Source organism: Pinus tabuliformis, chromosome 1_1 (genome assembly GCF_031772625.1).
Source record: "Pinus tabuliformis cultivar Carrire ecotype Pingquan chromosome 1_1, CPIR1, whole genome shotgun sequence".
NCBI classification, from domain to species: domain Eukaryota; kingdom Viridiplantae; phylum Streptophyta; class Pinopsida; order Pinales; family Pinaceae; genus Pinus; species Pinus tabuliformis.
Window position 1 is genome coordinate 420,946,936 of NC_142297.1, and position 26,416 is coordinate 420,973,351.

Sequence of the window (26,416 nt, forward strand, 5' to 3'; positions counted from 1 at the left end):
TAATATCGTCTAGGTAGACAACTACTGTTTTGTTAATCAACCCTTTAAAAGCTATATCCATCGCTCTTTGGAACATCGCTCCTGCATTAATAAGTCCGAAAGGCATTTTCTGATACGCATATGTTCCCCATTTTGTTCTGAATGTGGTTTTGAGTTGGTCATCAGGATGGACCAAAACTTGGTTATATCCTGAGAAACCGTCTAGAAAGGACATTAACTCAGAGCCTGCTACTGATTGGAGTATCTGCTCCATAGTAGGTAATTGGAAATTATCTTTTAAGCTCGCCTTGTTAAAATTTCTGAAATCTATACAAATCCTAATGTCGCCATTTTTCTTTCTGACTGGCACCATATTGGAGACCCAGTTTGAGTGCCAAACGGGAAAAATAATCTTAGCTTTCAAGAGTTTATTAAGTTCAGATTTTATTTGACTCTCTAAGTTTGGATATATTTTTCTCAACTTCTGCTGAATTGGTTTCTGTTCGAGAAGCATTGGAATGGTATGCTGGATGATGGATGTATCATATGTCTTTAAATCATCATATTTCCAAGCAAAAACCTATTTATTTTTCCGTAACAGTCTAATGAATGCTTCCTTTTCTTCCAAGGAAAGTCCTAATCCTAAATTAATGTTTTGAGGAGTTTGCTCAGTGCCAAGGTTTATCAATTCAAACCTTAGGGTAGAACTTTGGAGCTTTGTATTGGTCACAGGTTTAAACCTATCTTTAATATCATAAAGATCCTCAAGCTTCACCACAGGCTTAGGGATTGAATTCTCCTCGGGTTTACCTCTCATTTGAAGGTCATGCTCGTTTTCCTCAATGATTTGATCATCATAGGACTTTTCGGAACTTAAAAACTGTAAAATGTCTTCATCGTGGTTGAATACTCTCCAATTAGTTACATTGTCGGGAATTGATGGCCTAAAAAGCAATTCTACTGAAAATCTATCTGGGCTATAGTCTTCGGAAGGTAGGAGCTTGGAAGCAACATTGGCTGGCAGGTCGGCTGCCGAATTTTGAGACCTGGGAATAGAATAAATATTGAATGCCGAAAAGTGGGAGGTGAGTTCCTGTACTAGTGATTGATAATGTTTGAGATGGGTGGAAAGACAATGAATTGTATTCCTTACCTGTTTGACAATAATTTCAGAATCTCCAAACACTTTCAAATATTGGACCTTGAGGCCAATAGCTTTATATAGTCCTTGGACTAAGGCATCATATTCTGTTGTGTTATTCATGCATTCAAATTCTAACCTACAGGACAGCATTGTTTTTTCTCCTTGTGGGCTAATCAAAATAGATCCTGCTCCTGAGCCCTCACTAGATTTGGACCCATCGAAATATAACAACCAAAATAAAGAAGTATTAACAATTTTATTTACAGTTTTCTCAGTATCATTGAAACATCTTGACCTATCTATTTGTGAATAATTTTCGATCTGAGATGTAAAATGGTTTACTGAGAAAGGGGATGGTTGGGCAGTGAAGTTGCCAAAGAATGACTCTGATGAATAATTCCCCAAAATGTTGTTATTAAATGCTATTGGTTGGTTTTCTTGTTTAATTCGGTAACTGTATGGGTCATATGCTTTTCTCGATCGATTCTTATCTGATTTGGCTTACCCTTATAGGGAAGCCACATATGTGACCAATCAGTAGAAATATACCCATGTAGTTTTTCAGACCAATCCCTACTCAAGATCAAACCATAAAATTCAGGTATAACGGCGATCAAGATATCAATCCTTTGTACTATTCTGGGATCAGCAGATAACCTGATAGTTACGGAGTTGATCTCTCCCAAAACCTGTACTTTAGTCCTGTCCAACTGTACAATATGAATAACGGACTTCTGGGGTTCAATGTTCAATTTGGAACAAACTGAAGCTGGCATTATGTTAGAAGATGCCCCTGAGTCAATCAAGCAGTTGTGCAGGTTTCTATTGTAGATCTCATAGGTTAGAAGGAACTATTAGGACTGCATCAGTAGCTTCGACCATACCAGATGGTGGTTGACCTGTATCGTTTGCAGCTTTAGCACTGGGAAGAGGTGAAGTAGGAACAGCATTTAATTCTTTGAGAAGCAATTTTTGCTAATGTTTCAATTTACTAAGTTCAAACATGGTAATGTTTGCCTTGGTATTTTTCGTGTCATCAACAATGTTGTAATCCATTGAATCAGTCACTACCAATGTCTTAGTTGTTAATGGAATTGTTGAGGTTGAAGGTTGGTTTTGTGGAATTGTTACAGGTGGCTTTTTCGGGAGAGCCTTTTCTTTTGTTGTAGCAGCACCTGCACTTCTTTTCTTTGAAGTTGTCTGAACAGGTTCGGAGGTACCTCTACTCCTGGTAGTGACAGGAAATTCTTCTTCTTCGTTTTCTGTGTCTGAGTTAGGTAATATAAAATTCCACATTCCATGACATTCAACAACTTCTTCTTCTTCATCAGTTGGTGTAGCTGTTTCTTCTTCTCCTTCTTCAAGATCTGAATCTGCATTTGATATAAAATTTGGTGGTTTTGATTCAGTTTTCTTATAATTTCTAAAGGGTCTTTTGGTTGAGGTTTCGGCTACTTGTTTTTTGATTTCAACCATTTCATTTGACATAGTTTTGAGGACCTTTTGTAGACCCTCCATGTCATATGGATCTTTAGGGGTTTTCTTCTTTGAATCATCTTTAAAAGAAACTTTTTTGGCTTTTCTATCTTCGAGAGCAGCTTTCTTCTCTAGAGAATTAATACGTTTCTCCACAGCAAGTGCTTCTTTCATGTTTTCAGCTAAATTAGGTTTTCCAGCCCTGTCTACAAAAATAGCTATATTGGCAGGTAGGGCAGTTATATACCATTCGCTTCGGATTTGCTCACTTGGTTTGGAGGCCGTTGGGATTTTATTCAAGAGTTTATTGAATCACACGTTAAATTACTTAATTGGTTCCCTATGCTCTATCCTAAGATTGGAGAGATCATTTATTAGTGTAGCCAAGGACCTATCATCATCATACTTATTAAGAAACTGTTCTTGGCAAGTCATCCAACTGGTAATGGAACCAGAAGGTAAAGAAAAATACCAGGATCTTGCTGATCCTTGCAAGTTATAAGGGAAAATTCTAACGACAACATCTTGCTCTGTTACTCCCTTCAAATTAACTGCCAACATGAAGTTATTAATATGTTCCTCAGTTTGTGTTCCATCATCTGGGTTAAACTTGGGTAGCCATTTTTTAGGTGCATCAGGTAATGCATGCAATGGAGCAGGCATATTGACTGCACCAGGCTTGGTCCATGGATCTGCCATTGTAACCGCAGTAGTGGATGATATTACTGTTGAACTTACAGAAGTTTGGGAAGGAGTTAATATTAAGGATTGCGTAGTTTGGGATGCTGCAGTCCCTAATCCCGGATGAACAACAATGTGTGATGAGGAAGTGGATGGTTGACTTCGCACGGGGGAAGGTGAGATGGAGGATGTGGATGAAAGTTCTTCACCGTCAGATCCTTCAGTGTTTTTCTTTTCCTTTTTCCTTTTGGGTAAAGGGAACTCAGTGGATTCAATACCGAGCTTTCCACTCTAAAGTCTGGTGAGAGGGTGAGGTAAATTAAACTGCGAAGTCGCACTGCTTTGAGATACCTCAGATTTCTGTGGTGAAATTGAGAAGCTCTGAAGTTTATGGATAAGAGACTGGACTTCAAGGGTTTCAAGACTTAGTTGTTCTAGAGTATGATGGGTTTGAGCAGTGGTAGTTGATTCCTCTTCTTCTTGTTTGGATACTGGAGAACCAGCATGCAACTGGGAAGTACGAGGTGATGCGGAGGGAGAATTACTCTTAGAATGGCCTGAAAATTTGGGTTTGCTTGCCATTCACAGTTGAGGCCCTCCTTCTAGCGCCATAAATGTTGATGCCCCAAAAATCGTTGTATCAACATTGGGGGATAACCACCCGGTCTAGACCTTAATACAACTCCTTTTCTGTTTGGAATGGTGGCTCCGACTGGGGATAATGGGACCAGTTTCCCATCAATAAATAAACGGGATGAATGAATGATTCATTGAATAATCTAATGATAGGCGAATAACTTAATTTATCAGCAAAATAAAAGAATTACTACTAATCCCGGGAACTATTGTACTTTGAAGTGTAGCGCTTGATTATCTATGTTTATTAACAGGCATATAGATGACTCCATCTAATAAACATGGACATTTATTCATTCAAGGATTACTTTGCTTAAATAGTTAAACAAGGTGATTAACGCAATATTGCTACACTCATCATTTATATCATCAATACATATATGATCAAAAGAAAAGCATTACCCTAAACATCCAATAGTGGAGGGAATAAAGAAATGCTGTTAAAACACATACATATATTCGATAATAGCAAAGGCGATCAAATAAAAATTCATATAAAAAGAATGGATTCAGACATAGATAATGTACCATATGAGCTATGAGTCACTCCCAATATCAATCGCTATTTGAAATTCTTCCTCTAACACAGAAATAAGACAGTAGTGCACATTTGCATAAAAGCTTCTTTGCCAAAATCAGAATGATTGGTCCAGTTTTATAAAAGAATATGCCTGAAGTACAATAGTGCAACTTCAGGCTTTAAGTCATGTACAAAACTTTATGACCCTTTCCAAAAACATGAAAGGGTCTATAAATACTGAATTAAACTAACTATCTATGAAACTGAAATCCTACTTAATTGTTATCAAATGATCTTGAATATCTCCTTCTCAGCAACCTGGCAGTCGGCGGCATGAATCATCAAGTAGGATGTTTGCCTTTAAACTTGAGCTGACTTATCGCAAGCATTGGCTCCACTTCGGGCGGTCTGTTGAGGCGAGAGTTAAGCTGGGCGACATAGGTGGCATCCTGAATATCAGGGATAATATACCCGATTGCATCTGTAAGGCATTTGAGGGCGGCTCTTTGACTGTGTGGTTTTACCAAGAAGAACCAAGAGGTGTCCCATGTTAAACTGTTAATTCCAACAATTAATCTCCCATTTTCCTCTAGATCTGGATAACATGACTGCTCCAATGTTTTCACCGATGTCAATTTACCTGGAGTGCATTGGGAAATCATGTTTGACAAGTAGAGAGTATTATTAACCAATTCAACCAGATTACTTGTGGTTGATTTGCATCTTGAAATTGCCCTCTCTGCTTTCATTAATTGGGACTGCCATTTTGTAAACAATATTTCTTTATGTGATTCTAAAATTCTTGGTAAATTTGCCGCTTGTCCCTGATCGGTATCTTGCCAGTCAAGAAATTCAGTTAATGTTTCTTCAGCTTGATCCAAGTCTGTTCTAGCCTTTTCTGTTTGTTTACTTATTGATGCCGTCAAATCGCATAGTGGTTCCGCCTGGGCGATTTGTTGACATAGAAGCTTGATTTGTGTTATTAATGCCTTATTTATCTATAATGCTTCTAATTTGAATTCGTCTATCTGTGGAAGACCCTTTGTCTTCTCAAGCTGTGCTGATAGTTGAGCAATCTGCTCATCTTTTGACTTCAGCATTTGTTCATTTGCTGCCCTCAGTTGTGCCAAGGCCTCAGACAACTCTTTCTGCTTCTGGATTGCGCTGGGATCAATCCTCTGTTTCTCTTCCCACAATTGTTGAGTTAATTGATTATTTATTTGTTGTTGTGTTAACAATTGATGTTCTGCCTGCTCCGCTTTCTGCTGTGCTTCTGTTAGCTGTGCTTGCAATAAAAAGATTTCCTGGTCTTTTGTTTTTAATAAAAGACTCACCTCTGATGCCTTGTCTATTGTTGCTGCCGAATAGGCTCCAGCATATTGTGATAGTTTTGTTAGGTCATCAGAGGGGTCAAATTCCTCCTTCCAAATCACATTGCCCGTGACAGTTTGTTCTGGGAAAAGGGAGGGTTGATCAGTCCTTCTCCTCTTCCTTTGTCGTTTTACCACAGCTTTGTGCCTTGGGCTATAGAAGACATCCAAGGGAGGAATTTCTTCTATCTGCAAAATAATTTGATCGGAGGGGTCCTTTGGGATTATTTCTACTTCCTTTGAACTGGGTAGGCCGCTGGTTCCACTTGGAACCTGTTTTGAAGTGGTTTCCTGTGTATCTGTCGCTTTCAAAGTTTCAGTGTCCTTTGAGCTTTCAAGACTACTGATAATTGAATCAAATTGCTTCCATTCCTGGAGCAATTTGGGATCAATTTGAGTATCCACATTCACCTCTATGTTGCTCTGTTTCTGCTCTTTAGTCTGGGTTTCCTCTTGCACTTTCTCCTGTTTTTCTGTTGTAACTGGTGGTTCCTTTGAATGTTGCTGTTCAGGCTCGCTTGGTCTTGTCACTGGGGTTGTTGCTAACAGATCTAGAGGCAGAGTTTGCAACCTCAGTTCTCTAAGTTTGTTGAATTCAACTAACCCTTCATCTTTATATTCCATTATGGCCAGTGATCTAACTTGATACATTGATTCAGCTGAGGAGAACAGGTCATCAAACTTATCTTCTATATGATCAAACTTTGTCAATTTGGCCTGTTCAAGAGCATTATAGGCGACTTTGTTGGGATCAAATCACCTGTTAGGGAGAGTCGCTAGAGCTAATGATTTCATCTTCGTAGCTTCTTTTTCCGCATGTTTAAAATCATGCAAAGTGTAGACACCACATCTCAGAGGAAAGGAGGGCCAAACCTGCTTCTTATTTTTCTTTAGAGTTTGTGTAACTCCTTCGGCAATAATCTGATAGGCTATCTCCCTTGCCAGCAGTTTGTCAGGTATGTACAAAGGAAGGACATGAGGTTCGGCTTCGCTGCTGAAAATTCTTACATAAGTAAATTTCTCCTCTCCGAACCATCTTCCTATTGATGTCAAATCAATCCCTTCTTGGTAAGAAATTTTGGGAGCAGGTTTATTAAAAATAGAATAATGAATGGGTAACATGAAGTCGTTGCAGACTTGGCACAAATTGTGCTTATAGGAAGTCTTCCACAATTTCTGATGGTATATGTGAATAGGCGTGGGGTCTTGTGGAGTCCACCTCCAGCCGAGTACAGGAAACTCAGAATTAAAACACAAGGTATCTAGTATATAAGCATTGTAGTAGAATGGGGGAATAAGCCTTTCTGAGACGGAAGTTTTAGTTCTAAAACTAAGAACTGTTGTCGCTAGCTTATCTGACAGTATGGTTTCCCAATCCATTATCTCACTATTACATGCCGCCGCCATAAAGGGAACCATTTCTATAGTGAAATTAACAGAGTCGTGCAACCCCCACAACCTACACATCATTATCCCAGCATAACAATACGGAGAACATAGAGAATCAACAGAGTACTTACCGGAAGTTTCATGCTTGTGTTTCGCCAGATTTTGCCTCCATTCCCGAATGGGTTCGGATTCAGTTTCGTTCTCATTTCGGAATTTCTACAGAAATGCCTTGTTGTACTTCTTCTCTGACTCAGGCAAATGATACATTTGCCTCAAATCATCAGCCTTGAATGAACCGAAGATTCTCCCATCTCTGGTGCAAAAAGTTCTGTCTGTGATTAGGATTTCCTCAATTGCCCACTTTACTACATCCTTATATGGGAGAATTTTTTCCCGAGCCGCTATCCGATGAAGGAAAGAGTCGGCCAAGTCTTTCAAAGTACCATCAGATTTTCTATTGGAACCCGCTGTAGCTTGTACTGCCGTTACCTTTGTTTCTTCGGCTTCGATCAAATTATAGGTACTTTGCCAAGTGGTCTTGCCAAGTCCTGAACATGTAGTATCAGATATTATTCCTTTCTTTTTAGTTGTTGGATCAGCAACGGCTTGTCCTGTGGCTGGTGTAGTGGAAGCGATTGCGGTTTTCTTAGACTTCTTCCCCATTCTGGTTGAATCTATTACTTCGGAAGAATTCTACACAGTAGTGGAAATAAGCGTAACACAAAGAATTGGTAGCGAAAACCAAATACGAGTGAGATATATTGATCAATGCATGATGAGGGATTAACTTAAAGTGGCCGCGGATACAATCTATGAGAAGATTTTTTAAGCTTACTATTTCATTAAATGGCCATTAAAACCTGCCAATCCTTTAAATGCTCATCATATCTCTTATCGGCCGCATGATTTGTTTAAGCGTGCCTTGGACGTTTTGGTGGTTGAGCGCAGGTGAATCACTGTTTGAAAGATAAGGCCTTAAATACGAATTAATCGTAATACCTCTGCTTTAACGATTTTTTGAAGTTTTCCCTTTTGGCTTTATCGTAATCGGGTGTCGGGGAAAACTTAAATCTTTATATTGACACCTTTTGGAATCCCCAATCGCCAATAGCGATATCGCATCGCATCGCATCAGGAGTATGGGCACTTTAAAAAGCATGCATGGTATATCCCCGATCGCCGATAGCGATATCGCATCGCATCGGAGCGAAAGGGACGTGATCGCATCGCATCAGAGCGAAAAGCATTTGATCGCATCGCATCGGAGCGAAAAGCATTTGATCGCATCGCATCGGAGCGGGAGGCAATTTTTTTATGGGAACTTATTATTGCCGATATCCGATAGCCTATTGCATGTCATCACATCGGAGAAAACCAATGGGCCTTTAAGTTATGCCTCCTTTGTCATTGCGATATGCGATCTTCCGATCGCTTTATCGCAATGATAAAAGATTAATTATTTATATTATAAGACCAAATAATTGGTTTGTCAAAAAGGTTTTTTATAATGCTTTCATTTTGTTTTTTGGACCTTTTTGAATAATACAAAGTTGATACCAATTAAAAATAAAAAGGGACCCATTTCATATTATAGTTTTATGAATAAAATGGTATGAAATGGGGGGTTGTTGTAGAGCACAACAAGTTACACAAATGAACAATTCTTGGATGATACAAATGACAAGACCTTCGTTCTATATATAGGAGTCTAAGGGGTCATAATATAATCAGAGCCAATATAACAATAATAATTTAAGGGCACAATAATAACAATAGTGGGCTTCTATGGGGCACAATAATAACAATATGTGGACTACATGGGCACAAAAAATAATAAGGGGGTTGTACTAATAACAATAAGGGGTTACACTAGTAGTATAGGGATCTAACATTCACCTCCACCACAACCACAACCCCGTCCACATCCATCTCAAATATACACTCCCACTCAACTACCTATACCACCATTTCCAAACCCACACATTGAAGTAGCGTAGCCCACTTACAATGCTGAGGTACAACACTTCCAAACATCTCCTCTTGAGCTCAATGGTATTCACCATAGCTCATGAAGAGTATTGCAAAAAATAGATTCTCTTAATATCATTGAAGGACTACATCCAGAAGAAGAAGATTCGGAAGAGAAGATCAAATAACCATGGGTTGCAATTGATGAAGAACAAACATCAAAATTAGAGATTGAGAAAGCACCCTCATGGTTACCATCAAATCCTCCATGTATTCAAGAGAACAATTAGAAAAAAGAGGAAGATCTGACGGTCATGGTATAAGAAGACATGAAGAATGATCCAGATCAGCAAAAAGACCAGAGACATAACAACTATATTGAAATATGTTTCCAGATAATCACTAAGTTGCAACAATACTCTCTTCTTCAACTGTGCTTGTATTAATCAAAGTCAAAGCATTTGATCACTCATATTCAGGTACCTGTCAAAACATACATTTCATGCCTAAACATCATTTTGTCTATCATATTGATGTGCACATGGCTCCATTTAAGTGAAAACCTCCTTGGAGGTGCCTCAGTTTAAATCATTGATTGAAAACCTCCATGCGGTGGTCAATGGGTTGGAAAAAACAAAAAAGAGAGAGAAAAAAAAAGATCCTAGGTGAAAACCTCCTTTGAGGCGCCTAGGCAAACCTACTAGTTGAAAAACTCATTGAGGCAGCTAGTAGGCCTAGAAGAAAAAAAAAGAGAAAAAATAAAAAATTCTTGCTCCATGTATCTCTTTCATGAATGTAGGTGCTCTCCAACATCTACAAGCAACAAAAACAAGTTGTTAACAAAATAAAAATTGGTCAGGCCTATTCAAAAGAAGTCAAATTTTGACTTTCTCCTCCTTTGCTCAAATGATCCAACAAGGCCAAGGCCATGCCAATCCATCACCCTCATCTATTTTCACCATCCACCCATCATTCTCAATCTTCTACCATTCAATTTGCTTGTTGTCCTAAAAAACTACAGGATGCTCTGTTTTACCACTGGATACAAAAATACATACAAAAGAAATTTGTTTTTTCCATAACTTGAAAACCATGCATCCATTTTCCAAGATGCTTCAGGGGAAAATGCATATGGATGATCGTGACATGCTCAAGCAATTTCAAAAAATTCTAGTGCACAATTTTCGAGAAATTAGCCTCCATCACCTACAACCATTTTTGCATTTTCTCAATATCCGTGCATCCATTTAAAAAGATGTTTCATGGAGAGATGCATGTGGATGATGGTAACATGCCCAAGTAATTTCAGAAAATTCCAGTCGACAGTTTCCAAGAAAGCGGACTCCATCACCTTCATACATTTTTAGTGTTTCTTGATATCTGTGCATCCACTGACCAATTTATTTTTTTATTTTTTTTACTTTTATGTAGAGGTGCATAATGATGATGGCAGCATGCTCAGAAAGTTTCAGGTCAATCCATTCTACCGTTTGGGAGATAGGGACAAAACAAGTCGTCTTGAAAACCTACAGGATTCCCTGAGATCCTACAGGATATAAAACAACACCTACAGGATTGGGTGTGAGCAGTTTTAAAAGGGAATACCAGAGGTTGGCTTCATCAAGTAGTGTTAAGGAGGTAGGCTCTACATTTCCCCACATTTTTCCAAGTGAAAGGAACATAAAAAACCCTTCTAGTTTGTTGAAAGTGATTGCAGCATAAGGGAATTGTATACACAGAATTTTTAAATTTCGTATCAGACATATACAAACCTCCATCCATCAGAGGAAAATGAAAGTGGGAACCCATCAAAAAAGTGAGGATTCATCAACACCCTCTTGTACTAGAGATATTCACAAGGCGCAATTGGATGGGTTTCTTTAAAAAATTGAGGGGATATGATGATGAAGTAGCCAGAGATTTGCAGTAAGCTTCAACATGAAGATCCAGAGGTCAAAGAAGCTCATATAGAGCTTAGCAGCACCATCAGGATCATCAGCATCACCATCCAACACCTACACATCAACATCAACTCAACAACAGCATGCATGTCTCTCCAATAACCATCAGTTAGGTACAGATAAGCAATATTCTTGACCTCTTCTCTTGAGCATATTTTGTTGTTAATGCATGAGAGATGAGGTTTTATAAGTTAAGGATGTGCCAACAATCTTAGCTTCCTTCTGTTATCACTCATATTTTTTCCTTAGAAGTTATCAAAGAAGGAATAGTCTGAGGTAACCACAAACCTAATCTTTTAGACTCGGTTTCTAGCCAACCTAAGTCCAGAGAGGGCTTTCTCTTTATAATTTAAATTTGTTTTGAATAAGATTTCAGGCTAGTTCTTAGTGTTCATGATTGTTTTGTTTTGATTGGGTGGTGGAATTAAGAAAACAGATGGGCAGAGAAAGTATTCAGGCCATTGGGCTATGGAGTCAATCAAGAGTGGCTGAACTGGATCTGATCAATCACTAAGGTAAGAGTTCACAGGGCAGGCTAGCACAGCAAAAGCAAATCTGCAGGTTCAAATGGATGAAGTAGTCCTAACCAGGGCAAAGAGAAATGAAGAATCCTTAATCGGGATTAATATGAAGAAAGGAAAGATGATCAGTAGAAAAGGGAAATGAAGGATCCCTTACTATGGACCAAAGGGGGGGGGGGGGTAAACTATGGAAGTAAGGGAGAAATTAAGAATTCCTAGACCAAGACAGTTTAGTAGAAAACATATAGAAAGCAAATAGTTTAAATAGAGAGCATTTAAGCTAATTCTGATGATATCGTTCCTTGTTTACTTTTAGATTTCGTAAGAGACACATATGAATATTTATAACATGAAGAGAAAACAATATTTAAACAAGAAGAGATAATACTTATTTGTTCCCACTATGCACAAGAATACAGTGACATGTCCTCAGCTTTATTTCATATCCATCAAAACTAGTCCAGTCATGAGTACAATAGCTCCTTGGCTCAAAATAAAATATCTACAAAATGTATTTTAATCCACCATAATTACTTCAATTTGTGAAGTATTTATCCAAAAAATAATACAAAATATCTCATAGCAATATGAGAATTATTCTAGGAAACCAAAAATATCTTCAACACAAAGATAGAGACAGATGGAGAACTATATTTTTGCTGTCCCTTTTATTGTGACTGTGCTGGCTGTTGTAATTTGGATTTGGCTCTTTCAGTTGCTTTGTAGTTGTGTGCTAGAATCACTTTCTATCTTCTACCTACTGATACTCTTTACTTGTTCTGTTTTGACTCTGTCTTACCTGTTCTACGTGGCAGCCATGTTTTACCATGTAGATTTACTGCAATAACTTTATAGTAAATCTGTAATTTTTGTCTAGAATTCACTGTCAGGGAACTTCATTCTTATCATATTTCTATATATTTTGTTAGCTTCTGTATACTTAGCAAAATTTGGCCTACTGGTAAACAAGTGATTTACCTCATGCTCTATGTAAAACAGATTTTCAAGACCATCATATAATACCTTCCCAGTGGGCAAAGATTTCACCCCTGAAGTACTAGCTTGATTTTTGGCCAGCTTGTTTAATCTTTCAATATAATCCTCCTGAGTCATCAGCTTGCCATTTATTACAAAAGGATTGGGAAGTCCTTTTTCTCTTAAGATGCCATACTTTGTCATAAAACTATCAATTTCTGCTTGGATGCTTTGACACCTTTTCTCTAGATTTAGCATCAGGTTCCTTTTGGTGAGAACCTTCTTTATTTCAATGATGGTTGTTGTTCTATCATCAATTTCTAGTTCATCAAGTTTGGACCTATTTCTATTGTTCAAAAATGTGATCAATAGGTTGGTTGCTTCAGGCATATCCCCCAATTCTTCTCTTGTCTTGTGGATTGCTTCTGTAGCCACTTTTACTAGTTCAGTTTGCTAAAAAATAACTTTAATAGAAGGCCAAACATCATTGATGGAATCAATGATGTTGGACCAAAGAATTTCTTTCATGTCTCCCAGTGGCTCTTGAATTTTCAAGTCCTTTTCAAGGACTTTTATTCTTTCTACCATTCTTTGGTTCTTCTCAACTTCTTCCTTTTGTTGTATCTGGGCAAGTTTACAGCCAGTCTCCAGGTTTGACACTTTTTCTCTAAGTTTTTAAGTTCAGTGGCCTAGATGCTCATTTCCTCCATGGCCTTTACCAATTTAGGTGTTTGTTCTATGGAAGTACATGTGCTTGTAGATGCCCCTGTGCCTGCTGTTGTTCCTATTACTGGCAAAGCTGTGGCTGGTGGAATTGTGGGTGTTAAGGCAACAACCAATGTGGAGGGTATTGGTGTAAAGACTGTAGGAATTACAGTCTGAGGAGTGGTGGCCAACTCACTCTAATTATACTGTATCAAGTTATCCAACTCCTTTTCTGTCTCTTTTAATTGTTCGTTTAGCTTGAGGACTAAGTCCATAAGCTCTTCCTCCTTCTGCAGTTCCAACACTTCAATTGTTCGAGGATGATGTAGAGGAGGAATTTTAAGCTGCTTCTTCAGTGCAGATATGTCATCGTTTTTCTTCTCAATAAGGTTTTTTGCAGCTTTCACATCCTTAGGATCATGTCCCAGTTCTATGACCAAGTCCCATAAGGAGTTTATTTTGGTGTCCTTAGCCTGTGAAGAGGCCTTCTCCAACTGGAATTGTGCTGATATATTATTCAGTGAATTCTGGAGTTGGTGGGCTGCAATTGCTTTGCTGGTCAAGGTGGAGTAAACCATTTCACCAGTCTGCTTGTGTAGTTCTATTTGGTCAATAGGATGGATATCCTTTGCCAATACTTCAAAGTCTATTTTCAGATAATCTGCCATTGATCTGGGTTGCTGTGTAGTTGGTTTCAAAAAACTCATCTGCATCTTACCTTCCTTTATGTCAAAGGTTGACATTAGCCTTGTTTGATTTGTTGGAGCCATTTTCAAGTAGTGTGCATAACTTTGGGCTTTTAATCTTTCATTTCTTGCCTTGATTTCTTTGTATTTCTCTTTGATATCTTGGCTCTGGCCAGTAGGAGCCCTGAAGGAGGATACTTCCACGCTCTATTGCCTTTCTAGCATTTGAGCCTGTGAGGTGGAAGGTTCTTGTGTACCTCCTGAAGGAGTGGTATGCATGCTTTCTGTTCTTTCTACACCTGTAGTTCCTATTGTCTCCTCAGTATACTCCTGTTCTGAAAATGGGTTCAACCTTTGCCTCTTGACAAAAGTTTGGGCAACAGGTCTACTAGAAGGAGTAGCCTCCTCTCTATCTCTTTTAAGGTTCCTCTCCTCATTTAGAGGAGTCTATAAAATAAGAGGATTGCTCATGATTTGTTCTGGTTGAGCAAGTTCCTCTGAAATCTCAGGTTGCTCTGATTCCTTTGTCTGCTCTAATGGCCTTGGTTGCTCTGATGGGCCTTCTTCTGCTATTTGCCCATTGTGTTCCTGAGATTTCCTTTGAGATTGAGACTCTCTTGGCACCTGTACAAATGAATCATCATCAAGTCTTCTATCTAAATCAATCAATACATTATTGACATCAGTTTTTGTGCTATCTCGGTCTACCAGAGTGTTTTCCACCCATTCAAGCTGATTAACATACTACTCAATTTCAGGGATTCTATGGTGGATGTAAGGAGATAATTTATTCTTTTGTCTCCTATTGCAAATGAAGTCTAAAGGGTCATAATTCTAGATAAAACTTTGTTTCAGTCTCAACCTTTGGAGGATTTCCTCTGCTTCTTTTCCTTCTTCTCTATTGTTACATATAAATGGGCCAAGACAATCCTTTATCCTAAGTTGAGCTTTCTTCTAGGCTTTCACAAAATGCACCTCATTTGAATTGATCATTTTCTTGTAGTACTCCAGGGCAAACAATATCATAGGGAGGTATCTGGGTAGTTTATAGGGAGCCAGCTCACATCCATAGATTCTGATTTCAGTGTGGTTTTGGTACAAGTACCAATCCCCCACTCTATACTATTTTGATAACTAAAGGATCCTCCTGATGTCTACACTGATTCAGGGGGGAGGGCTTCCTGGTAGCATAGTTGTCACTGGGTACACAAAGAGATCTATGAAATCAATATAAGAATATTGAGAGTCATATTGATGGACTAATGAAGTCCAGAATATCACTAATCTGGGGTTGCCTCTGGTATCAAGCTTTTGGAGGGTGATTGGAAATCTATCAGCTTGATAATAAAAGAACAAATGATATAGAACTGAAGAATACTTAAACACTCTTTCATTATCCAACCTCATGAATTGATCATGCATTTTATTAGCAATGAACTTAGCATAGTCAAACATGATGGCTAGTGGTTGCCCAGGAGAGTAGATGGACATAAAGGCAATAATGATTTCATCAACAAATTCACTTGTAGTATAGCCTAGCACACTGGATATCATGTCTATGATGTCTCGGCCAAGGTCAGAGAATATAGTCCACAGGTAAGGGGGAGAGTCCTTTGGGGTGTATTGTTCTTCTCTGATGAAGGCCTGTTATAACCGAGCAAGTTTGATTGAGGTGAGTGTAGGGTATCTGTTCAGCAAATATCCAATAGAAAGAGGAGTCAGGATTTGGCTTGGTTGTAATTGCAACATTTCATTTATGGACTCAGCAATGATGGTAAATAATACAGACTGGTTAGGGGTTCTCACTGCCCTTTAGCTGGGATCATAGTTCATGTGGCAGTAATGTACAATCTCTGGGAAGATGTGAACTCTGGGGAATTGGTACTTGGGTAATCCTGATTCCCAAAGTCCAATGTAGTCTGCATGGTTCAGGTACTGGTCTTTGTACCTGTAGAATAGTTTCAAAGGGGATTCTTGGATAGAAGTATCTTTAATCTGGAAATCTTTGTCTGCTAGTGGGAGATGATCTAAATCCCTGTGAGGAGTAGAAATGGGCATGACATTCAATGCAATTGGGGCATCCATCCTTGGTTCTTGTGGATTCAAGGACGAGGATGAAGGGTTTTCAGTGAATTTTGGGAAAAACTGGTCTAATTCAGGTATTTTGGAGTCACCAGGCAATTTTCTTACTAAATTACTTAGGAATTGGAAGCAATTTAGTCTAGGTTGTGGAACAAAATAGGGTTTTTTAGTGAATTGGGATAAATACCTGGTTTTGGCTTTTGGACTGAGTAATGGCGACTGTTCACTGTTTGCAAGAAGCACACGGGTCTGCAAGGTGGTATAGAGTTCAGCAACTTTGGTAAATTAGCAGTTGGATGTAGGTTGATGGTTGCACATACTTTGGTGCTTGCATGGAGGTCAGAGTGCTCTTTTTCACGATAAAAGAAAAAACAATGTGTTTTTTTTATTTTTATTTGTAAAGTCAATGATTTTGGCGGGTACATTGGGAAAAGGAGACTTGGCGTTAAGCGGGAAACATGATAGTTTGTCATTAGCGGGAGGCGGTAAGCGGAATCATATTGCACGGCTTTTGGGATAAAGTGGTTTTGGGAGGAGGTCGCCTGATGCCATTCGTCGGGCGCCATGTAGCGGTGGGGTGAATAGTGAAACCACCCACATCGGGCGGGTAAAGGTCGGCCTTCAGAAGCCGCCTGATATGAGTGTCGATCGATGGATATGAAGGGGTCAGATCGCACAGTGATCGAGGCGATGATTTGATCTGAGGTTTAATGGAGGGGCCCGACCTAGTTTTAATGCACAGAAGGATTAATTAATTGTGGATTAGGGAGGCTTAATGATGTCAGGAGTGATTTGATTGGCGGGGAAATATTATTAATTAATCAATGATTGATTAATTTATTTATTTATTCGGCGGTGGGTCATGGTTATTAATTAGTTGCTGATCAACTTAATTAATCCCATTAATTAGTTTATTAATAAGTTTATGTTTCAAACTTTGGGGCGGGATATTATTAACATATGGGATTTTAATAAAACATACTGGAAAGGGGTATTTTTTGGGATTTAATAAATAATGTTAAATGTCAATATGAAATGAAAGTGGAAAACATAGTGCGCTAAGTATAATGTATGTTGAATTTATTTGTTTTTGACATTACATGTTATAGCTTAGGCTAAATGTGTATTTGTGGGTTTTTATGAAAAAAGGGTTTTGCTTGGGGGGATTACTTTTCCTAGGCAAATAGTGATTTTACCTTAGAAAAAGGGATTTTTTAGGGGAAAATGAATGAATTGAGGGGGGTGAATGTTGGTGAGGGGGCTTTTAGTACTTAGACCCTATAAGTTATTGGGCCGAGGGTCTAGTCCCTCCAAAAGTCAGATAAATTCTCTGAGCCCCTTTAACTTAAGGTTTTAGGTACTTTTGACTTTTCTTATGGGAAATTAGTAAAATTAAAGGTAAAATGAATGGGGAAATTAATCACTTGACTTTGTGTAAATGTCCAATTATCATCCATACTTTAGCAACTTGATGATGAAAATAAATGATATGATCTTAACTAATCATTCATCACAATTCTACAACCATTCAACTACTTACCCATCTACTCATCCTACCATTTTTTCTACTCTTTATTAGGGTGCACTTAAGCTGGCAAACCCTTATCAAAACATTTTTATTTTCTTTTACAATAAAAATATATCTAAGTCTATCCTTATTACATCCAAGGGCTCAGATTAAACTGTTGAGCTCCTTTTATTTACTCTACCTATCTACTTATCTGCCAAGATTAAACAGTTTGGTCAGATTTTATTTCTCTATCTAAAACATGAAATTCAAAACATGTAATAACCAAGATTAAACTATTTGATTACCATGGATTGTGGCATGAATAACAAGTTGCACACAATCATTATTATGTAGAAAAGTAAATAGTAGTGGCATTTGAGCTTGCACACTTTCATGGTCTTTTTCTTTTTCCTTGGGGTTCATTTTTCATTTTTTTGACCTTTTTTACTCTTTTTGTCCTTTGATTTTTCTTTTAGGACATACCCTCTTTACATTTTTTAATTTTTTTGATTTTTTGAATATGGAAAACATTTGTAGAAAGCAAAGATATGTACATATTAGAGATTTTACCTCAGCCATTCAAAAATTATGACACCTATTGGTATAGTAACATAACAGTGGCTCCACTTGGGGATGGCATTGCCTGGTGAAATGTCAAGAACTAGTAGATTAATGGCCTTCTAAATTACTGTGATTTTATTTTGCAACTTTCCCTTTTACCTTGCTACTTTATTGATAGTTATTGATAGTGAAACATTTGAAGCTTAAGGCCTTCTCTTCGGGCTTCCACTCCAAATTTTACCATTCAATCCACACTAAACTTTGTGAAGGATATATTATGTACAAGTGATTAGTGAAATTAGTGACTAGGATCTGTTATCACTTAAGAAAAACTTTCTAAATTCTAAACATCAATTTGATTCCAAAAGATTGATGTTAGTCTTTGTCTAGTCTTTCCATGGTTTGTTTTAGAGTCTAAAATCTAGAAGAGAGTCTTGTTGGTATTGTCAAATAGTGTCAACACTCTGCTTTTGCTTATCATTGGTCCCACAGCACACATAAGTTTTCATGTGTCAAACTTGTGTCAAGGTTTTCGTAGCGCAAAACCCAGTCTAGGAGTTTTCACAGCACAAAACCCAGTCTAGGAGTTTTCGTAGTGCAAAACCCAGAATTTGCACTGGCTGCACTACAAAATCGGGGATTCATGCAAATCCGTGTTAAATATCACCTAGCTGTCCAATCTATCAGAATCCATTAATCTTACATCATCAAATGTCAGTCCATACACCGTGCCTATCACATGCAACTGCTTATTCTCATCATTAGTTTCGTTAGGTGTCTCGATATGCTCGAGTTTCAAATTTCAAAAAAGGGTCCAAGTGTTTTCAGTTATGATTATGTTTGGGTTCATGCATGAGAAGAAAATTGACAGGAATTTAATCAGAATTCTTTGAAGTTCAAGCGAGGTAGCTTCCCTTTCCATTTCAAGCGAGGCAGTGATTGAGATTAAGACGGTGCAAGCTCTTTTAATTTTTTATTTTGCAAGAATTCCATGGAGATGTCTACAGAAAAGAAGGATCATAGGTCAAGAAGGTGTTTGAGGAATGAGCTTGAAGGCTTAGATGTTCTCCTGAAGAATAGTGAAGTTGAACAAGCTTTCAAACAGGTTGGTTGTTGGAGATTTTGTGAAAAACTTCAAGGAGGCCACATGCAAGTCACCAAAGAATTTTCTTTCAATTTCATAGGATTGAATTCGAAGGTTGGAGTGCTTGAATTACCAATCTCTCCAGAAGTTATATCTGCAGTCACTAAAATTCCAAGGGGACAGGAGAGGTGGTTTAAAAACTTCAAGTTTGATATGACTCCTTGCAAGGAATTCTTAAAGCCAGAGTTCGTTGATTCAGAATTAAACAAGTCAGTGCCCAAGAGCTTTGTCAAGGATTCATATGCTAACTTTTTTACCTGCATACAGAGATACTTACCTGTGAGGGCAGGTATCATAAGGTGTATTCCTATCACTTCAAACTTCTGCTTCATTTCACTAGAAAGATATCTCTGGATTTTCCTTTCTATCTGTTTCGTAGCCTAGGAAAAATGTGTGAAAAGGTTCAGTTGAAGAAGGGAGCCTGCGAGACCTCGTTGTTTCATCATGGCTTAGTCAAATTGATCGTTCTTCATGAGCTCCAGAAAATAGATAGGGAGTGGTCCATTTTCTTTTTTATGTTTGGCTTCAAGAATGAAACTGGTCTCAGCCCTCAGGCTACGAGGATTTCTTAACCAACAGTTAGTCAACGTGAAGAAACAAGATCAAGAAGATTCGTGAAATTGAAAGCCAAGAAGCAGGTGAAGGAACCCATGAGACCACTAGTAATTCAGGACACACCTCAACAGTCATGGAAAAGAAGGTCCAGATCAAATAAGGTGTACAAGATCAATCCACAGGTGAAACGGTCGAAAGAAGAGTAATCAAGAGCCAGCTAGCTAAAGAAAAAGGTAAGACAGTGATTACTGAGGGGATCCTAGCTTCAAAAGGAAGTTTGAAGGATTTGCTTCAAGCTATTGACATTAAATAATCTCCTTTGGTTCGAGTAGACTTAATGGAAGCAAGTAAAGGCAAAACTAAAAATCCAAAACCTCTAAAAAGCTCAAATTTGATGATTAGGCTTCTGACTTTGTCTTTAAACCAAGAATACCCATGACAAGGCATTCAAAAGAGATACAAGAGGCACAACCAAAAGAAAGTGAGACAGTGGAGGTAGCAAAATTACATGAAGGACCTGTGGTTTCATCATAAATATCATCACAACTGCACAAAAATGACAGAGGTAAAGCAGTTATCTCTCAATAAGAGGAATGTAGTTTTGAAGAGTTGAAAAAGAAACTGAAGCTGGAAAATCTTGAAATTGCCAAAATGAGAAAAACCTCAAGGAAACATGCAATCGAGGAATATTATTTTAACAAAATGGAGGCTATGTGGGAAGATAAAACAATTTCAATACCCGAAGTTGTTAGCTGTCATTCCTAATACTTCACCTGGACAGTCCCTGCAATAAAAGAAGCAAGATACATCAAAAAGGTCAAAGCAAAATTGAGAGATGGAATCAGAATTATGAAGAGGAAAATTGAAGATCTGAAGATACAGTTGAACTAGCCTGAAGGACATCCTCATCTAAGAAAAACTACATAGCAAGTAAGGCTAAATCCTAAATTTTGATGTGGACCACCTTTTGAAGTTTATTTTGAAGAATGGTATCAGTTTATTCAGTTTTGAACAACTTCATGGCATATGGAAGAGCCATTTCAAAGGAAAGAAACTAAAGGAAATTAAATTTTGGCATAAAAACTGTGTTTTTGAAATCACATAACAATTTTGTAGCGTGCTACGAAATTGTTGTAGGTGATGCCTAATGCACTACAGTTTCGTAGAGTGCTACGAAACTACTGTAGCTACATATAATGATTTTGTGGGCCAATTTTGAGAAGAAAAAGGAAATATTTTTGAAGATGGGCATCCGAAAAGGATTACTTACAGGGTATAAACATCAAGCAAGGGAAAAACAAGGACAGGAAAGACATTCATGAACTCCAAGCTTTATGTTATGAAAATGGTCATTATTTCGTAGCTAGAACTGTTCATGATGTTTCAGGCAGCATTAAAGGAGTTTTTTTGTCTTACCACGTGTATGGGTGCAAGGTCTACAACATATGGAGAACAAGCTAATCCAATGCATTTCATGTAATTAAGAGGAACAACAGGGATAATAAACTTCGAAGATCCTTTTGGAGACCAAAAGCAGAAAAACAGGAACAACTTCCTAATATCCGAGAATAGTCAAAGGATAAGGCATCAAGGTCAGCAGGAAGTTTAAAGCCTCCACCAAAGCCAAACCGAAGAAGGCCACTTGTTAGAGAATGAGTTTGTATTGTAATCAATGATAAATACCAACATAATGAGCAGTTATACTCCTAATTGTTTTAGGTCTCTAGAACTGCCAGTTAATAGTTAGTTATATTAAATAGTTGGTTTTAAGTGTCAATAGGTGTCAAATTAGGAAGAATTCGAATTCCCCTGATGGTGGAGGAAGGAATCTAATTCGTGTAATGAACTCTATATATGAGAGAAAATCTAATGTATTCAGTGTTGGAAATTTTTAGAGAAACTCTCATATTGTGCTTTTGTGTAAGACTCTGTTTTAAGTAATACAATATTTGGCTTTGCTTCTCAGGAATCAGAAGGAATTCAATGTTCAAGTTGTCTTGTGGTTGTCCTCTTTTCATTATTTGCAGTGGTATGAATGTATGATTACTTATAAATCACTGACTGTGATCTAACTTCCTTCATACATTTGTAAACTGTGTTTTCCTTTATGCTTGTGATGTACTCTCCATGCGTTGAATTCTAGATGCCCTGACTTCCATGTAAAGCTAACATTATTGTCATACTGAAACATTTTTAACTCCATAAGCCCAATGAATATTTTCTAATTGTGCTTCAACCATTTACACTTCTTGATTTGTTTCATAGAGTTAGCCATCTAATTCATTATCAAAATCTTTAATCTAGTGAGAGAGCCCTCTGAGGTTGAGGAGGCTAAGCCTCAGCCAAAAGCTGGTTTGAAATAGTTACTCAGAGTCTTCCTAATTAGCAGCCTATCAGGGGTTGATTTTGTGATAACAGGATCTATATAGTGCTTAAGCATTCGACCATTGACTGGTCCTCCTTCTACTTCTGCACCATCCAATTCTTTGAGGAAATAAGCATTATTACCTCTAAAAGCATAAATAATGTAAGGGCCTTTCCATAGGAAGTCAAAATTCCCATGTTTACCTTTATCCTCCCTTCTTGAGTCCCATTTCAAAACTTTATCTCCTAGATAGAAATCTTCTGCCTTGGTTCTTTTGTCAAAAGCTTTCTTGATTCTTTCCTGCACAACTTGGGATCTGATGTACACTTCTTCCCTGGTCTGCTGCAAGTGGATTGTCTGGTTGATCCTCCTTTGAATATCATTTGGCTCAACCTGCGCTTCTTGGAGCAATTTCATCACTGGTGTTCCCAAAGAAGATGGGAATACAACCTTCATTCCATAGACTAGTTGATAGGGACTGGTACCAATGGATTTCTTTGTGGTTAGCCTGTCTGCCCACAAGGCATTTGCTAGTTTCTTTTTCCTGGTTTTCTTGTTATCTTCCAACAATTTTTTGATGATATTCATTAAGCTCTTATTGGAAGACTCTGCAAGTCCATTTCCTTAGGGATAGTAGGTTGTGGAGTGACCAAGGGTTATGCGATATTTTTTGCAGAAATAAATCATCCTCTTTGATTTAAAGGCTGCTACATTGTCTGTGATGATTTTGGTGGGGCAAATGAATATGGAAATAATGTTGGCCTCAAGGAAACCTATTATGACAGTATCAGTGGCTTGTCTTGAGGGTATGGCTTCTATCCACTTTGTAAAATAGTCTATGGCAGTCAATATCCATCTATGTTAGGCAGAGGAAGGGGGATGAATTTCACCAATGAAGTCAAGACCCCACTGTTGAAATGTTGTTTCAGTAGATATAGGTTTCAAGGGTAATGGCAGTAGTTTTCTTTTTCCTTCAAAAATCTAACATTTGTGGCATGAGGTTACAAATTTTTTCACATCAAAAAACAGAGTGGGCCAGCAAAAACCAGCCCTTAGGATCTTGTCAGCTATTGTCTTCCAATAAAGATGTCCCCCACAGTCACCTGCATGAAACTCTTGCAAGATTTTACCAGATTCTTTCTTTAATAAACAATTCAGAAGGATGCCTTCATGATTTTTCCAAAATAAAGCATTGTCAATTATGCAAAACTTCAAAGATTTCATTTTTAAGAACCTACTTTTAGTCCTAGATAACTTTGGAGGAGCTTGAAGGTTTTGTAGAACGTATATAATGTCAGCATACCATGGTGAATCTGTAAAGGCTTAGCTGATTTGTGGAGTCGCCATCTCCTCTTCACTATCCAATTCTGCAATGAAATTTATGTCTAGGGCCTGACAGTTTGACTTAGCCATGAGCTTGGCTAAACCTTGGCCTTTGATCAATTTTGTAGGTTTAATTTCTAAATCGTATTCTAATATGGTAGTTATCCACTTCCCTCTCTTTCCATCAGGTCCATCCTATGTTAGAATGTCCTTGACTACAACATTGGGAACATAAGCTACTATATAAGAGTACAAGATATAAACTCAGAAATATTTAATAGCTTTAACCAGAGCAAAAGCTTTCTTTTCCCTTATATTATATTTTAAAGGTGCATATTTCAGGGCTTTACTAAAGAAGGTTATTGGTTGTTCGAAACCCTGATCATTTTTCTGCAGTAGGACTGCAGCAATTGTCTATTCTGAGGCGAAAGAAAAAATGATAAAATCCATATCAAACATTGGACTGATGAGAACTAGTGTTTGTGTTAAGGATAACTTTATATCTTCAAATGACCTTTTAACCTCTAGAGCCCATTTAATATTTAAATCTTTCTTTAACATGTTGTCTAGTAATCTAATCAGTTCAACTAAGTTAGAGATAAATCTTCTCAAAAGGTTTATTTTTGCCCAAAAATGCTTGAAGTTATTTGATGTTCCTGGGGTGTGGTATCTGCAAAATGGCTTCAATTCTTGTTGGGTCAATCCAGGTACCATCTTTGGAGATAATGTGGCCTAATAATTTCCCTTCTTCCAACCCAAATAAAGATTTTTTAGGATTCAGAGAAATTCCATATTTCCTGCACTTGGTGAAGACCTGCCTAAGATGATCCAGGTGTTGCTGATCTGATTTAGAGAATCTTGTGATATCATCTAGGTATATTACGAGGAAGCCATGGATTTCCTTAGTAAAGGCTATGTCCATTGCTCTTTGAAATGTGGCCCCTGCATTTTTTAACCCAAATGGCATTTTCACATACATGAAAGTGCCCCATGGTGTAGTGAATGCAGTTTTTTCCTGATCATTTGGGTGGACTAGGATTTGGTTATAACCAGAAAACCCATCTAGCAGTGAGATTCTGGTGGAACCTACTACCCTCTGTAATATGTGATCCATTTTAGGAAGAGGATAGTTATCCTTAAGTGAAAATTTATTCAAATTCCTAAGGTCAACACACAATCTAATTTCGCCAGTTTTCTTTCTTGTAGGTACCAAATTAGAAACCCAATTTGAGAATCTAATTGGTGCAATAATCTTAGCTTCATACATTCTTTTGATCTCTTTTTCAATAGAAGGCAATAAAACAGGGTTAATCCTTCTAATATTCTGTCTAAAAGGATTTTTATTTTCTTTTAATGTAATGGTGTATTATATTATGCTGGTATCATAGGATTTCAGGTCCTCATAATTCTAGGCAAAAACATCTTGGAATTCTTTTAGCAGTTCCATATATTTCACTTTTTCATTGGGAGGTAATGATTTTGAAAGTTTTATCAGTTTGGGATCTTCTTCAGAGCCTATATTACATTCCTCAATGTCTGATTTCAAGGGTTCCATTTTAGGCTTTTTAGGAATATCGTTTGAATCAAATAAGTCCTCCAAAGGAGTTAATCCTTTGGGCAAAAAATTGTCTTTAAGGTTGATGACTTCAGATTCTTCATCGATTGCTTCATCAATTTCCATTTGTTTTAGGTTTCGAATATTTGATTTTGTAAACTTTGTGGGATGAAATCTATCTATCTAATCATCTTCTACTTTGTTAATTTCTACTTCATCAGTGTAATAAAAATCCAATGCTATGTCTATGTCTATGTTGCTATTTAAAAATTCCTCATCTGAAGTCAAAAATTGTTAATTTGTTGATCATTCTCGAATACTTGCCACTTCTTTAAGTTGTCAGGAATAGCAGGTCTATGCCTAACCTTAGCAGTGTACTGATGGTTGGGCTGAAATGGCAACTTGCAAGTACTAGCAAACATGGCTAAGCTGTGAGCTTGCATGTTGTGTTTTCTTGGGATGACAACAAGCTTGGTTTCTAAAAAGTATTTAGTATTTCTACAACTGTCCCTCTATAAAATCCTAACCTAGGATCCCTAGTCATATAAACAACATTAATTTGTTTGATTACCAACTCAGAATCTCCCATAATTGAGACTCTTATGGCTCCTAATATTTTGACTAGTTTCAGACCTTACATAAGTGCTTCATATTCAGCCATGTTGTTTATACATTTAAAGTTAAATCTGTAGGCATGACCCTCTGAATGATCATTTTCTATGTTGTAAATCCATACACCTGCTCCTACACCTAGTTTCTTGACTAACCCATCGAATTCAAGATGCCATAGAATTTCATGCTCATAATTCTTACTGTCTGGGGGAACGAAATCTTCTTTGACTAAGGTATCTAGGTCATATTTATTATCTGAAATCTCATGAATTTGGACATTTTGATTTTCTTTTAATACTGCAATTTCTTTTGGTTCTGCTATTATGTTGTTTGAAGTGTCTTCTTGATTAGATTCAACATTGTAAAGTATGAAAGAATCAATATCAGAATGTATTGAATATATAGGAAATTTTTGAGGCCTCTCTTGGGTACTCACTACATACTTCATCAGAGTCTCTCTATACAGTTTCTTAGGATGTCCAAAAACTGATATGGTAGCATATGACATGTCAAGTTGCAGAGATCCCTGGATATTGGCACCCTAAGATCTACAACAGCATACCATGCTTAGCTGGTATATCAACAACAACTATGTCCATAAGTATGGTATTAGCAAGGTACTTCACTAGGGAAAAACACAAATATTTTATAATTCCTAAGCACTTAACTTGGCTTGAATCGAAGGAAAACAGATCCTT